Below are 16,549 nucleotides of genomic sequence, written 5' to 3'. Positions count from 1 at the left end.
TGCCTACGTCCTCCCCCAAGCCCACCTGAGGCACATTCAAGGCACCTTGCAAGACCCATTAAATGCGTCCCAAGGCCGAGACTACACCACCTCTTTCATAGCCATGGAGTCTACAGAGCATTATGTTATCCCTCCCCCCTTGCTCCACTGTGTCTGTCCTCCGCAAGCCTTTGAGCCATGCTCACGCACTGTAACTGGCCGCCGATGCTGGCTGCTAAGTTGTATTGACCTGGGTAACGGATTTCATTATTCTCAAACCAGGCTCTGCAACTTAGCTCTGGCTCAGACCTCCTTGGTCCATCCTCTGTGCAATTATTTCACCACCTCCTCTGTTGCTAACCTTGCCTTCAATCTTGCCATGGTTCGTCATCGAATGTGAAGTAGGAGGGGAGGCACGCGTGGCGGCATCATCCGCCCTCCTGCTACTCCCAGCCCTGACTCTGTTTCCCCTGCTTCTTCAGCAAACAATCCCAATCCTTTCGAATCTTTCCATGGCCGATATCCAGACACCCGAAGCGGAAGGGGAAGAACTCGATTTCAAGGTTCTGAACGGAGGGACACTGCAGTTCATATAGCAAACTTCCCCCTCCCCCCGCATCCAGCACCCCATACCACTCAATTCCGTTTTCGCAGTACTCTGAACTGGCCCGTCATCACCGCTACTGTTACTATTACATTCACTGAAGAAATGGACCCATCGGAACCTCTGCGTGCACACAGTGAAGAGCTGAACAGGGCAGCTCCAAGCAGCAGAGGTATTTGCAGCCCGGGCGAATAGCAACCCGACGTTGATAGAGCCACCCTGCATGGCAAAGCACCGGCTGGTAATCAGCAAGCTGTGGGAAGCAATCTTGGTGACACTCAAGCTTCTGGCAGCCGACGAGGCAACACGTCTGGCCTGCATGCGGGCACGGGGAACACTGATACCGTCCACCCAACTCAGGGCAAGGACACGTCAACTGAAGAGGATGATTGGTACAAATATGCATGTAGGATTGAAGAAGAACCGGCCCTAGACAACCTCTAGCCCTGACACTTGGCAGCCAGGTGTCGCTTTTTTTGCCAGGTCGATGCTTCTCATGCTGACTGGGAGTTTATGGTTAAATTTATGTTTTATGATTAGGTATATGCAATGTCTGAGATGTCATTTTGTTTTTTGGTCAAAATTGTTAACCCATAAGTGGGTCTTTTTGAATTCCTGGACTGGTTTCCCCTCTGTTGGGGCAGTCACAGCTAGACCGATTGGTTTCCTCTCTGTTAGGGCAGTCACAGCTAGACCGAATTATTTTGTGATGGTTGTTGCTCAGTACTTTGGAGGCCAGGCCTCTCTGTAATCACCTTTTTTGTATCATATTAATAGATTAATCTTACTTAGAAAAAAAATGGTTATGATTGCAAACCAAACTCAATTTTGAGAGATATTCATTAGTTTTACTTGTAATGTTTTGACATTGAGATTTTATGAGAAGAATGAACATTTGATTATTGTTGTTATATGTTCAATATTTGTATTATCTGATTTTCACTTTAATTTTTATGTGAATCATCTTTTTTGTAAAAAAAATGTGATTATTATTATTTTTTAACATAAAATTCATAAAAATAAAAATAAAAAATGCTATTTTTTAAAGTTTTTTTGTTAGGATTTTCCCATAAAAATCATTTATTTGACATGTCATTTTTGACAAAAATCTGAAAATGTGTATTTTTTTCATCTATATAGAAAATGTGTTTTTTTGTCAAATGTTTAAAATTATTTTGTTTTAGTGACAATTATTTGATGTCCATTGAAATATTAATTAACATTACATAAACATATAGAAAATAGTAACTTTAAAATATTGACCATTTTTTATTTTTTTAACTACGCAAAAAAAATTAAGATTTCATTACAAACAAAATTGAAAAGAAAAATGTAAACACACAAACACAAAAAATACACTTAAAAAAATCTTACGAGAAGAAGAAGGCATTAGAAAATTCAAAGTTTCAAAAATCAACCCTCTAAAAAAAAGGGGTTGATGCTGCATCAACACTTTTCAAAATCAGTATGAAAATCACTAACATCTAAAAAAAAATGTTCATACTTGATACATAAGAAAATTTAAAGTGCCAAAAATATGCTAAAAAAAAGTGTATTCTAGCATCACCACTTTTCAAAATCGGGTGATTTTTTGCTACCTCAAAAAAATGGGTACTAGTTCATTTCTCGTTTGATCGGTAACTATGTTTATATTGTTTTATGTATATTTATATTTGTCTAGATACACCTTATCAATGCAAAAATAAAAATAAAAACAAAAACAAAACAAAACAATCTAAATCATTCTGAAAGTTTTTTCCTGTGAAGGCTTGCGAGACATGATTTTTTTCATAGTCTACATGCAACTGTGTATTGTTGAGGTCAGTATGCGATATGTAATGAGAAATACTAGATATGGTCATATTGCACATCTACTAACTTGCTAATTCTTTTTCGTTATGTTACAGCTAATAAGTGAGTGTTTTTTTGTTTTTATCATTTAGTGCTCCTTAATAATGAATTTAATTATTGTCCTTTTTAGCAACTAGGAAAAGATTGCTTGTTGATGTTGTCTATGTAAAATGCTAACTTATGTCTTGTGCACTTATTTCCTTTCTGAAGTTTGGAAGCTTTGTTAAATAAATAGAAATTTGGACGATTTTGAATGTACATTTAATTATATTGTTTTTTACTTACCATGTCGTTATTAAAGAGTCTTCCTCCATATTACATTTTCCTGAAGATCTTGAAAAATATATTTTCAAGAATTGAAATGCATTGAAATTTAGTAGGGAGTAGTACTTGTTAACCTGTGCCCACCATCCATTTGTTCTCTATCAACATGAATTATATATTCTCAGAATATTTTGTCACATGTGCCCCTTGGCCTATGTCATAAATTTAATAAATTGCACAAAAGGTGCAACCAAAGGCCCGATTTTTATCACTCTTTCCAAAGCCTAGGTCCCAAGCGCAAGTTTGTAAGCAGAGGTCCATGCTTATTCTCCCATGCTCTAGGGGTCTATTTTATAGTTACAATGAAATTAAATTAGAGTTATTAGAATCTATTAGCGCAAAATTATGTTTTCAAGTTCTGTTTGAATTAGAGGCAACTAAGTTGGACTAAATCATGTGTGTTATAGGCAACTAAGTTAGACTATAGTTGATCAGAACCTTTTAGCGTGGAATTATGTTTCCAACTTCTGTTTTTATTATATGCAACAAAGTTTGATCAAATGTTGCATATTTTTGTTGTCTCAGATTAAGTTCAGAGGTACTAAATGAAAATTGTGTGCCTTCTTTTCAACTGTTTATGCCATAGCTATTTATTGCAATTTATTGTGACATATTGGTAAAATTACCATTATTCTGATAAAGAAGTTGTGTTTTTAGAATCGCTAGCTGCTGCAAAATTATATTTGGACATGTCAGTAGTTTAATAGTTTCATGTAGAAAAATCAAGGACAACTGGTTTAGCTTTGAAGATTTTATAATATATGTTGTGGAAGGTGATGCGAGTCCTACTGGTCCTGCCAACTTGAGCTTCCAAGGTAATAAGCAAATTCCTACACTTGTGCTTTTAGAAGTGCTCAAACCTCGTTGGCCTTTTATAACATCTGGTCTATAGGTTTTTCGTAGAAGCTTTAGGATATTTGTAAGCATGGTTATATATAGCGAAAATGGTTGTTCTCTATTCTAACCTTGACAATGAGAAGATAATATCAATTGAAGTGTTATACAACAATATTAACTAAAGTGTTTATATAAACAACTGGCTTAATCCCTTGGGAAAGAACAACGAAAGGATTATTTTCAATTTCTGGCAAATATTTTCTTCTAGCATTTCCTCCTTTGACATTTAAGCCCGTCTTGCTAGCACCTCCATTCAGATAATTGTTATATAAAATCTTGGAAATTTGATCCCATGCTTCTCAACTATTTTTCAAATTTAAAAGTCCCATATCATGCTTTTCAACTGATTTTGGCATTATAGATGTTTTCTCTGGCAAAATTGTGTACTTAGATGTTCTCACGCGGGTCTTTTTTGTAATTTTGATCTTGCATAGGTTGCTTCGTTATAGGCGATAAGGCTCTTGGTGTTCAAGGCATTACTTTAATATTGTTTAGCTTAAATTTTCAAGGGATTCTCTGATTATAGAAATGTCAGGGTCATTCCTATTTCAAGGAAGTGATATTAGTTCTTAATATTGTTGTCAGGGTCGTTTCTATTTCATATATGATGTTAGTTCCAATGTAATCGCTCATTATGTAAAATAAATCCCAAGTTAAATAATCAACTTCCTGGAAGAGACCTTAAGGAGAAATCCACTATATCCAGCTTGAGTGGGCCTAATGGTTATGAGCATGTGTTTCCTCCTAAGAGGTCACAAGTTCAAAACCAGAGCGGGTAGAGTATGTATGCCTTCATTGACTTAGCAGTCAAATCACTGTGCGGAGGTGGGTTCCTTATCCCACAAACAAGGGGGTCTCATACACCAATGTGGTGTATGGCTTGGCTGTTACCTTAAAATTGGATAATCAAAATATCCTCTAGAAATTTTAGAATTGTATTTAAAAGGTGTGATAGTGCAAGGAAGCCTTGTCTTTGGTGAGTTGCATGATAAGGTAATGCTTACCTTCAACATGTAGAACATATTGTAGACGTTTTGAGATTTATTTTGGAATACACCATTGTTTTGAGTTAGCCAAATGGAGCAGATCACCCCTACAACCAAAATGTTGTCTTATGTTCTAGTTGTAGTCCATTCATTTAATGCATATGTGTTATCTCCAATCCATTGTTGCATTTTACATATTCTATGAGTGATATCCCATATCTCATTGGTGATATGACAGTGAATCAAAAGGTGATTTCATGCTTTCGTTTTATTCCCTTAAGAGTGCATGTGTTGGGACTTGTCCATCCTCTTCTTCTAAGCATGTCTAGGTTGGGATTGCACCCTTGATTTGAGATTTGGGGCCCAAACCTTGGTTGTAGATAGTGGTCTTGCATCTAGAGGGTCTAGAATTGTGCTTGAAAACCTTATTTGGTGCAATTTAACCTATTCATAAAGATTCATGAAATGATTTTTCATCATCATATAGATCAATTTATATGTTATTTTATATACATGCACATAATCAATCTTCCTAAAACATGGTTGATCTTTGTGTGCCTTAGACCATTAAATGCCACAAATCATAGTGAGATGTGCTTGAGTGTGGGTTAATTAATTGCATTGTGGGAGAACTAATATGAATTTACAATGTATATCAAAAGAAGAAAGGTGCAACTAATATGCATTTACAATGTATATCAAAAGAATAAAGGTGCATTGTAGAATGCATGTGGGGTCATAAGAGAGGCATCACGTCACTATACCAGGGATATAAATATAACAGGGTATAAAAAATGTAGATAAAAAAATGGATACATGCAATAGTTAGTAAAATAGGGGTTTTTTAAATTGGGAATGTGTATTGGATTTATGTTGGTAGGGGGTTAAATAATGTGATTTTTAGAGGTATTTTCCAATATGAAGTCAAATTAAGGATATTGTTTAGTATGCCACGAACACACATGCTATGTCAGAGGTTCTGATGAGGCTCATCAATGGGTAAATTGTATGGAGACTAATGCCACTCTCCAACTTATTAAAACCAACTTTTTTCACATTTCTTTACATGTTTTGTTATATTTTGCTTAGTGAGAAGGGTAAAGATGAGATGTCATGTCTTGCGGTCTAATGTGCATTGATTGCAGGTTTTGGAGAAAATTTTGGCTAATTAAAGTGCAGGAACTCAAAGAAGACAAGCCGAAGGGATTTTAGGAGATTGGATCTCCCTCCTTAAGTCCTCGCTCACTCGAAGATTCCTCCACCAGATCTCATTAGCTCGGAGTTACAAGCAGTCGAGCCATTAAGGTGATTCACAGCCAAGCCAGTGATAGTTGAAGACCAGTTGATCTCGATTTGGGAGCCAAGCCTCCCTAAATTTAAGGAATTATTTGGTAGTTTCAATTTTATATACAAGAAGGCCTAGAGCCTCATTAGGATTGGACTTTTTTTGTTGTAGTCAAGAGGCATTTTTGAGCTAAGACATTGTGACTGATGACTCTTGGGTATTTTTGATATTTTAATGAAGATGAGAAGCATTTCCTTGATCCAACGTTGAGTTGACTTAGAGGGCTGAAGCTCTTGAGTTAGGGCTGAACCCTAACAGCAGAGGTTCCTCTTTTTGTACATGTATGCTTAGATTACATTCATAGTTAGTTATTGAAGTGATTTTGGTTTTGTTAATCTGCAAGTGTTTGGATGATTAATTAGTTTGCTTCCATTTTTGGATAGTTAGATCAGTGGTATCTTAGTAATAGTAGACACTCCAGAAAAGTTTGTGATAGTGGCTTTCACCTCATCTCCCTTATGGGATCATGACTTGAGGGTTCCATTCACACAGCCCAAAAACAAATTTCTTATTTGATTATTGCATAATATAGGGTTTCTTAGTGAATAGATCATTGTCTTTGAAGTTACTTAGGATTATTTTCAATTTCCATTTGGATCTCTTGAGTTTTGATGTGGTTTCAAAGCACTTCCATTCATGAACTTAGCCATTAGCTAATAATAACTATGTTTTCCTCCATTCAATAAATATTTTCCATGCATAGATGAATTTGTGCATAAATGAAGACAAGAGTGTATGTTATTGCAGTAACTTCTAATTGGCAGGAAGACCTCATCTCATTCACCTCATCCAAGTCTTATCCACCCATTTTGCCAAAGTCCACTAAACCCTAAATCTGAATTCTTGTTTTGTAAGCAAAGTTGTCATTTCCATTGAGCAAATCCAACCATATTGAAGCATCTGACTGAGCCTTGGATAGTGTTCACCTCCTACATGCCTTATTTCCCCATTAGACACCTTTCCCACACTTCATTCTACTTTCCGTACCATCTTCTAAGCTTTCGGCTTGTTTGCTATAGTAAAACATGGCATCCTGTAGTACTACGAGAAACCCTATAGCAATTTGTTTTAAGCCTGAAATTAGCAAAAAATGTCATCTGAGCTTAGATTAGGCCTCCACCTAGTTTCCATACCCTTGAGACTAATCCATACCTTTCCCTCCATACCTGTCTCCCTTGCCAAAGAACAAGTGAAAATTAGCATTTGCATTCATAAAACTAAAACATTAAAAAAGGCGTTTCTACAATTTCTAAACTAGCACATGCATACAACAATCATAATACTTCTTAGATAAAATTCAATGCTCGGTTAGTTTAGATCATCACATGTTATAAAGGAGGTCAAGCTAGGTTTATTTTGCAAGCAAAATGTGTAAATGTGTAGCTAGATGATTTCATGTCACTTTATAGCATCTTCCAATTCAGTCTTTCATTCCTTAAAGTAGGCAGCATTCATTTTATTTCATTAAGGATAATTTTCTCTTCTCCATTTGGTAGTCAGATTCCTTCTAGTCCATAGAAGACTGGTTTGAAAAACCCGATCTATCGCCTCAGTTGAAAAGTGACAGGAGTAGACCATTGCATCTACTCTGTATATAGGACTGTCACCTCCAAGTTTGTACGAACCCCAGGTTGATGAAGTAAATTTGGTAGCCCAAGAGTTGCAGTATTCTTGCTGCAATGTTGGTGCTCATCGGGTTCATTGATTGAAGCCCCCATGATGATATCCTGCGAGTTGACTCCAATCAAAGGAAGTGACCATACTACTTGGAGAGGGTGTAGTGGGAACGGTAGAAATACTCCCTTGTAATGTGGGAACGAAGGATTTCCCGCCTGTGCCGTGACAATGGGAGTATTGTCTCCATGTGTCACTGGAACGGGAGGATTGTCCCCCTATTCATTGGAACCTAAAGAAATAAGAAGAACTTGAGAGATCTGAAGTTCACTCTCTACGGGGAAAGGTACGATCAACTAAAGGTGGAATCGAGTCAACCAATGGTTGGTCGGGAACGGACTTATGTGATTCACATTCAGAAAGAGTGGGATTGCCTTAATTCAAATTCTGATCAATCACTTCATCAACTAGTGGAGTATTAGGGGAAAGCTTCCAGTAGCCATTCAGAAGTTGCGGTTGAGAAACAATAAGATTTCCCAACAATTTGGATGCTTCATCCATATAAAGGAAAAGGTGAATTTGATTATTCCCTTCACATAACCTAACCGGAAACTTAACTTCACCCTTCTTTTGATGAATATTATGATCATTAGTTGAAGGATTGTTACCTGCATGATCTCCAGAAGTTGATGACAAAGGCTGATGTCAGCCTATGGACCACATTTCTAATACATTGGGAATACGAGGACAATTTCTAAGAAGGTGATCACCCTTACATAACTTGTAAGGTAATTTAAATTTTTGTGGGGTTGATTGGAAGGTTCCTCCATACTAGTTGGATTAGTATCAATGGTTTCTTGGTTGCCCCCCTGATGATTTTGCTTCTTCTTCTTCATCATTTTCTTCTTCTTCTTAGCTTCCTGGATACTGGAATCAATACTTTCACCAGGCAAGGAGGAAGAAAGGGATGAAGAAACAACAGGTGAAGAAGGTAAAGGGTCAACTTAGGATCAACTTGAGGTTGATGTTGTTCAGGTGGAGGATAACTTGCTTGAGGAGTAGTATGTACATTCGAAACATAGTTACCGATCAAACAAGAACTATTACCTCAGAACGGGTACTCTAGCCCAAAAACCCCAAAAAAACATGAAAAATCAGGTTGAAAACGAAAAGTGTTGATGTTGGAATAACATTTTGTTTTGTACATTTTCAACATTTTAAAAACCAAATTTTTGTGTGCAAAAAACACCCTAAAAAAAAATGTTGATGCTCGAATAAATTTTTTTTTCAAGGTTAATTTTCAACATTTTTTAATAATGACATTAAAAATAAAATATCATGACTCTGAAAAGCTTTAAATTTCCAACAATTTTCAAGCATGAACTTGAGAAAAAATACTTATAACTGTTTTCAACCATAGCATTAAAAATAAAATATTCATGACTTAGAAAAACATTAAAATATTAACAATTTTTCAACCATGGAATTAAAACCAGAGATCATGACTACAAAAAAAAAAAAAAAATTAAGTTTTCAAAAAAATTTCAAACATAACATTATGAAAAAAAATATATGACTAAGAAACCTTCAAAAAAAAAAAAAAAAAAAAACAAAACAAACTTAACTTGTAAAAAAAAAAAAAACAAAAAAAAAATATCAAATAATTCAAATATTTAAAAAAACACAAAAAATAACACAAGAAAACAAATTTTCAATAAAAAATAAAAACATAACAAAAAATATTAAAAAAAACAACAACAACACCACCTAAAAAAAATAATAATGAAAATTTAAAAATTTAATCAAAAAAATAAAAATAAAAATTAAAAATTAAAAATGGAAAATATTTCAAAAATTTAACATAATTTAAGAAGAAGGAAAAAATAAACAAAATCAAATATATATATATATATATATATATATATATATATATTTGAAGTTAAAAAAAATAGAAACAAAATAATTTAAAAAAAAAAAATGAAAATGAATATAAAAACAATAACAAAATTAAGATATAAAACAAAAATTAAAAATTAAAAAAATATATATATATTCTCTATACCAAAAAAAAAAAAAAAAATCGAAAAAAGGACCTGGCGTGGCAGGGGCCTATTCCCGGAATCAGCCTTGGGGTAGCAGGGGGCGATTCCCGGAATCGGCCCCTACCACCCAAGGGCCTTTTTTTCCTTTTTTTTTTTCAATTTTTTTCCCCGCGACCCAACCGGCTCGAGCGTGGTAGGGGCCGATTCCGGGAATCGGCCCCTCCCACCCCCGGGTCGGTTGCGCTGTGGGGGTGGGCTGGCACATAGCGCCCTCCTCGCCTATCCCCGCGGCCCAACAAGCCCTGGGGTGGCAAGGGCTAATTCTTGGAATCGACCCCTGCCACCCGAGGGTCTTTTTTTGTTTTATGTTTTTTTTTTTTCAAAAAATTTTAAATGATTTATATTCTAATGTTTCTGTTTAATATTTAATTTTTGTTTTTTAAATATTTTTTATTTTAATGTTTAACTTTTTTTAATATTAATTTTATTTTTTTTAACTTCCAAAAAAATAATTTTTTTATTTTTTATTTTTTCTTAAATTGTGTTGTATTTTTTAAATATTTTCCATTTTTTTCAATTTTTTAATTTTACTACTAAATTTTTATTTATTTTTACATTTTATAGTTTTTTTTGTCTTTTTATATATTTTTTATATTTGATTTTTTTTGTCATGTTTTTATTTTATGTTTTATTACTTGTATTATTTTTTGTGTTTTTTTTTAATTGTTTTATTTATTTCTTTAATATTTGTTTTCTCTTGCATTATTTTTTGTGTTTTTTTTATTATTTTTATCTTTTTTAATATTTGAGTTGTTTTATATTTTTATTGGTTTTTTTTACAAGTTAATTTTGTTTTTTTTTTAACTTTTTTATTGTTCTGTTTTTGTTTTTGTTTTTTATATATATTTTTTTATATTTAATTTTTTTGTCATTTTTTATGTTTTATTATCAACATGAAAATCACCAACATTAAAAAATATATATATACACTTAACACATTAGAAAATTTAAAGTGAAAAAAATAAGCCCTCTAAACAAAAAGGGTTGATATTGCATTAACATTTTTCAAAATCAAGATGTAAATCACTAACAAAAAAAAATGTTCATACTAGATACATAAAAAAAATTAAGTGTCAAAAATAAGCCCTCTAAAAAAAATTGTGTTGATGCTGCATCAACACTTTTCAAAATCAACATGAAAATCACTAACAAAAAAAAATGTTCATACTAGATACATAAAAAATTTAAAGTGTCAAAAATAAGCCCTCTAAAAAAATTTGTGTTGATGTTGCATCAACACTTTTCAAAATTAGCATGAAAATCACTAACATTTTAAAAAAATATTCATACTTGATACATAAGAAAATTTAAAGTGCCAAAAATATGCTCCAAAAAAAAATGTTTATTTTGAATCACCACTTTTCGAAATCGAGTTATTTTTTGCTACCTCAAAAAAACGGGTACTAGATCATTTTCTTGTTTGATCGGTAACTATGTTTCGAAACCATAGGGGTCGAAAACAACAAAACTCGCAAACCAATAGTAAATCTGACAAGGGACAACATTTTCATATAAGGAGCACCAATATTTCCATAAGAAGGAAAAGGACCAGGATTCACATCAGAGGGGTTTCCTTGACTTGTTGACTCGGGAACTATTGCCATTAGTCTCAACATAATATCCACTAAGGAGGTGTCCCACGGGGAGGATGTTGTTCCACAGTTGTTATGTGGACTTATCCCTCTTGCGAACAAGAGTGATCTCCCTAGACTCCAGAGAAATCTAGTAACAAACAACCAAGAACTGCTCTACCTTTCTCTAGACTATGATTGGTTGACACAAATACTATGATAGAGGCCACTTACTGTTTAAACGAAATGATTGATGAAGTCCCTTTCAAAGATTTCGACGATCCACTCCTCGATGCTTTAGATATCTTCTCGTTGCTCCCCACAACTTCTCCATGATGTTCTGAAGGAGATCTGCATAGACATAAACAAACAAGAGATAAAAGTATCCAATATATAACATAAGAGATAAATGGACTAATTAACTCAACCATGTATCATAAACTAATCAATATGCAATCACAATCTATGTAGGTTATCAAGTAATCTTGCAAATTATATCAACTAAGATGTAATTGAGAAGGAAAAATTGCCTTTATATTAATAAAATGGAGAATAGCCTTATAACCATGTAGCCTTGATGTTGCAAGTCCCTTCCCACAATCTCCAACCCTCTCCTTGAATGAATAGCCTTCCAACCTTATTCCTACAGCATAAGCCTACTTCTAACAGTCCTCCTCAATCCTCAGGCCTGGGTTAGCTTTATAGGCCAAGAGTGGGAAGTTTGGGATCCATTTTCCAAGGGATGAGATCCACTAATGGCGGGATAAGGATTCCACAAGAGAGAGAGTTGCTCCATGATGGGAGGGATGAGGACTGAATAGGCAACCATTCAAAGCTTGTTTGTTGGGATAGATGCTACCAACAATGCTTATATACTTTACTTTTATTTTGACATACGTTAAGTTATGTTTGCAAGTCACAGTCTAAGATAGTGCTTACTTATGCACAGTTCCTAATGGAATCCTCTATGCGTGTGCAGAAATTGACTAGGGAACTGCGCAAGAAGCCAAAAACAGGGTTTTGTTGGGATCCAGGAATTCCACTTTCTTTGGGATAATTTGGATTCTAATTTTGCAGGGGAATGCTTTGGGACACATTTGTGGATAGAAAAGATCCAAACCGATGGTCATTTTCCTAATGCAACAAAATGACGTGTAATAGATTGCCCTCTAAAGTGCAAAGTCAAAAGATATTTGATGACTGAAGCGCTTTATCATGCCAAGGCTTGGGTTAGAGATTGCAGTGGGAGACTTGAAACAATCAAACGAATGTTACAATGCAATATATAATCATCGGTGAGGTAGGCATTCCCATACTCAGAGTATAAATGTCTTAAAGAATCAGTACGGAAATACATTTCAAGATCCATGTCAATAGAAGACATAGTATGGACGCAGTCATCAATGGATCAAAAATAATATTAAAATGGGCCTTAAAACTTATAAAAAAAGTAAAAAAGTAAAAAAAAATAAAAATTACCATTTGTGTTTTTAACCTTTTGAGGGTGATAGAGGTCATTTTCACCAGAAAAGTCAAAGGTGGATTTTGGGCAAACTATTGGATGGAATCGTGCGCCATCTTTTTCAGGTAGATCATCTCTTCGAGATCTTCGTTTTCATGCTTTTTATTTAACATTTCACTATAGATTTGGAGTTTTGGGGGAGGGTTTTAAAAATGAAATTCATTGTCGATGTGTGCAGGTCACCCTTATCGGGCTTGCGCACATCGACCGATTTTTTTACAATAAAAAACACGATGTGTGTGGTTTCTAAGGAGATAACCACGTGCATCCGCACTCTTTATCACAGTCGATTGTGCATAGCATCAAGGGCACAAAAATAAAATGAAAAACACCCAAAATTCTTGCTATTTTTTTCCATGCTTGTTTCTAATGTTCTTTTATGCTTGTCTGCAGGGTTTTGAGCTGCAAATATGGAGTGGAGAGAGTGTGAACATGAAGAGAAAAACATAGTTCTCTAAACCATCCATAAACCATACATACATTAAAAAATTGTGGCCTATACAAGTTTTTCACCATTATGGGCATGAAAGCCCAATTAGACTTGCTAGAATGGATGGTGGGCAAGTGGAACGTTCAAGAAGAATGTTTCATAGTTGGAGGCCATAGACTTGTCATCGATGTTGCTGACATATACTTTTTGACTGGACTTCCACGTGATGGGGTGGAAATCAATCTGTATGGGCATAAGCGAGGTGGCGAAACCAATGTCAACTATCTGATACAATATTGTACCGATGGAGTTGTTCTCAAAGATGGGAGAATTTACATTAAAACCATCTCAAGGCTTCCTTTCAAAGCTATTGGGTTCACTGTTGCATGGTTATGTGGTAGTGAAGCTCTGCATTTTTTCACAAAGGCTCATATGCAAATCGACGTAGAGTGTTTACAGCCTACTATATTCAACCGAAGCGAGGTTGTAGTTTCAAATCTGAAAGGGCAACTAACTAGAGTCAGAACATGCAGACTCGAAAACTTTGGGTACGATGCCTTTGTCATTTCATTTTCTCTAGAGCGGATCCCTCTTCTCACTCCACATGTATTTATAGAGATAGGAGGACCTTAGGACCCTCACATGTTGAAATGGGTCACACTTATGGCGTGCCACAGGGGTGGCAAAGGACCAATGATCAAATATACTCCTGACTTCTTCGAGTGGCTAGAAAATCAAATCATCATGATTGAATATTTTCCATACGCAGACATGGATTACACATGCAATTGGACATGCCACTGCCATGTGGGATGCTGTGGGGCAATATAGGTAAAACTTGACATTTTGGTTGATTTTTTAAAATTTTCATTTTTTGTTATTTCTTGGCATCCAAAACTAATTATCTGAAATGATCATGCAGATGTGGCCTCAGTGAGACTAGCTAGATTGCACAGATATGATAGGCGTGGTGAGAAACTAGTAACTCCCATAGTGTTGAAACCGGATGCAGTGGAGGCATTGACAGAGATAGAGCACAACCTTGAGAGGTTGACCTTGGACATCCCAATTGTCAGGATAAATGATTTGCCTCTCCGCTATCAGAGACACACTTTGGGGGTTCCCAGACCTATTAGTCATTTTCTATGATGAGTAGCATGCGCTATTGTATGCTACCATGATCATCATCATGCGTAGTCACTAGTCTGAGGGCTAGATTTTTGTTTTTTGATGATGTACTAGCATGTTCGGAAAATAAAGGCCACGGGGCCTCATGTCTTTGGATGACATTTTTGTAAAAGCCACACTTTTTACAGACATTTATCTAATGAAAGCTACTACTTCTATTTCAGTCTATCTTGTACAATATATGGATGAATATTGCATTGATTTCTTTACAAATGTTTTACAAATGCCAATTTAACACATAATTAGCCAATGCATCAGTTAATGTGTTTAAATTTCTTGGAATATGTTGATACTCAATATAATCAAACTCTCTTTCCAAGAGATGAACCTGCAAAAACATTCTTAACATGGAAGCACTTCTAACTAAATAAACACCATTCAAATGTAATACTATGAGTTTTCAATCTAATCTAACTATCAATCGAAGAATTCCAAATGAAATGGCATCGAATAATATCTTAATCACTGCGCTATACTCTACAATATTATTCATTGTTCGACCAAGGCATATCCCATGAATAGAAACTAATTCATCTGTGGGCGAATAAATGACCCAAGTTGCAGAAGATAAATTCTGAGTACTACAACTAGCACCATCAACGAAGCCAATGTAAGTTTGAGGGAACGTCGACATATACAAATCGAGTGTAACACAAGATAAGCAGGCGAAGTAGCGGAAATTTGTAAAAAGCTACTAAAATTTTCCACACATAAAATATCGCACCAAAAAAAATAAAAAATCACCAAACAATCTAAGCATAATATCTTTTTAGGTAAAGACCATTTATGGGATTTCCCAAAGGAATTCTGTGACAATCAACTAGTTCATAGGCCCCTTTCACCAGTGCACATTTTACAACATAAGGGTTGTGCCATATGGGCTCGAATTTACCAACGCCTAACTTATCGTGCTCTTGATCATAGACCAAGACTAAATCACCCTCTAAATACGAACGAGGTTTGACATTTTGATCATATTGTGCTTTAACTCGTTTCTTTCGGGCCTCACTAGTTAATGCAGCATCACTGCAAGTCTCATAGAGACGCAATAAGTATAGGAAACATTCTTCCTCTGCATAAGTGGCTAGTAATAATTCAATTTCCAGTTTCAAAGATGGTATCTCACATTCAATCGTTAGAACTGTTCCATGTCGTAAACGAGCTAAAAAGGAGTAAAACTAGTCCAATTTTTTAGTGTGGTATGGTATGCCCACAAGCCTGGATAAAGCATTAGATGCCAATCTCGTTTATGAGTCTCGATAATCCGTTTAATCATGGTGGTTAAAACCTTGCTAACGACTTCTACTTGGCCATTTTCTTGCAGGTAATATGGAGTAGAATTGTCATGACGCAAGCCTAGATTCATGGTAAGATCGATCATCATAAAGTTTCAAAAATGACTACCATGGTCCGTGACAATGGCTTGTGGAACTCTAAACCGAGCAATCACATGATTGAACATGAAAATGGATGTTGTTTCACCATCATCCTTATATGTAGGCATCGCCTCAGCCCATTTCGTAAAATAATCTATCGCTAGGATATTGTACCCATGCCCCCCGGCTAAGTGAGGGTTACATGTAAGGAAATTAATGCCCCATTTAGTGAAAGGACCAAAAACAATGATTGGGTGAAGAGGAGTTGGGTGTGCACGCATTTTTCGATCATAAATTGACAATTATGGCATTTCTAGACCGCAGTTATACAATCTTTGAACATAGAAGGCCAGAAATACCCCGCGTGCAAGATCTTTTGAGTAGTGGAAAACCCTGACATATGACTGCCACAAGCTCCAGAATGGCAGTCATTTAATGCCTTTTCAGCTTCCTCGTGAGTTAAACATTGTCTGAAAATAGAATCGGCACCATGACGATAAAGTGTATCGCTAACAATATTGTATTGTTGGGATTGATACCGGATACGACGACAATTAGTTCAACTAAGTTCTAGCAAAAATGTCTGGGTATGAAGATAAATTATGATATCTCCATACCAGGGATCTAAAGTGCTTATCATAAAGAGAGATTCATCTGGAAGAGAATCCTCTATGAGGTTTTCTGTCTTAGTACGGGGAAACTCACATAATAATTCAGCAAATAGTCTTAGATTTGGATTTAATGAATTCCAAATTGAATT

This window comes from Pinus tabuliformis, chromosome X (genome assembly GCF_031772625.1).
Source record: "Pinus tabuliformis cultivar Carrire ecotype Pingquan chromosome X, CPIR1, whole genome shotgun sequence".
Taxonomy (NCBI): Eukaryota; Viridiplantae; Streptophyta; class Pinopsida; order Pinales; family Pinaceae; genus Pinus; species Pinus tabuliformis.
This window is presented reverse-complemented; position numbering follows the sequence as displayed.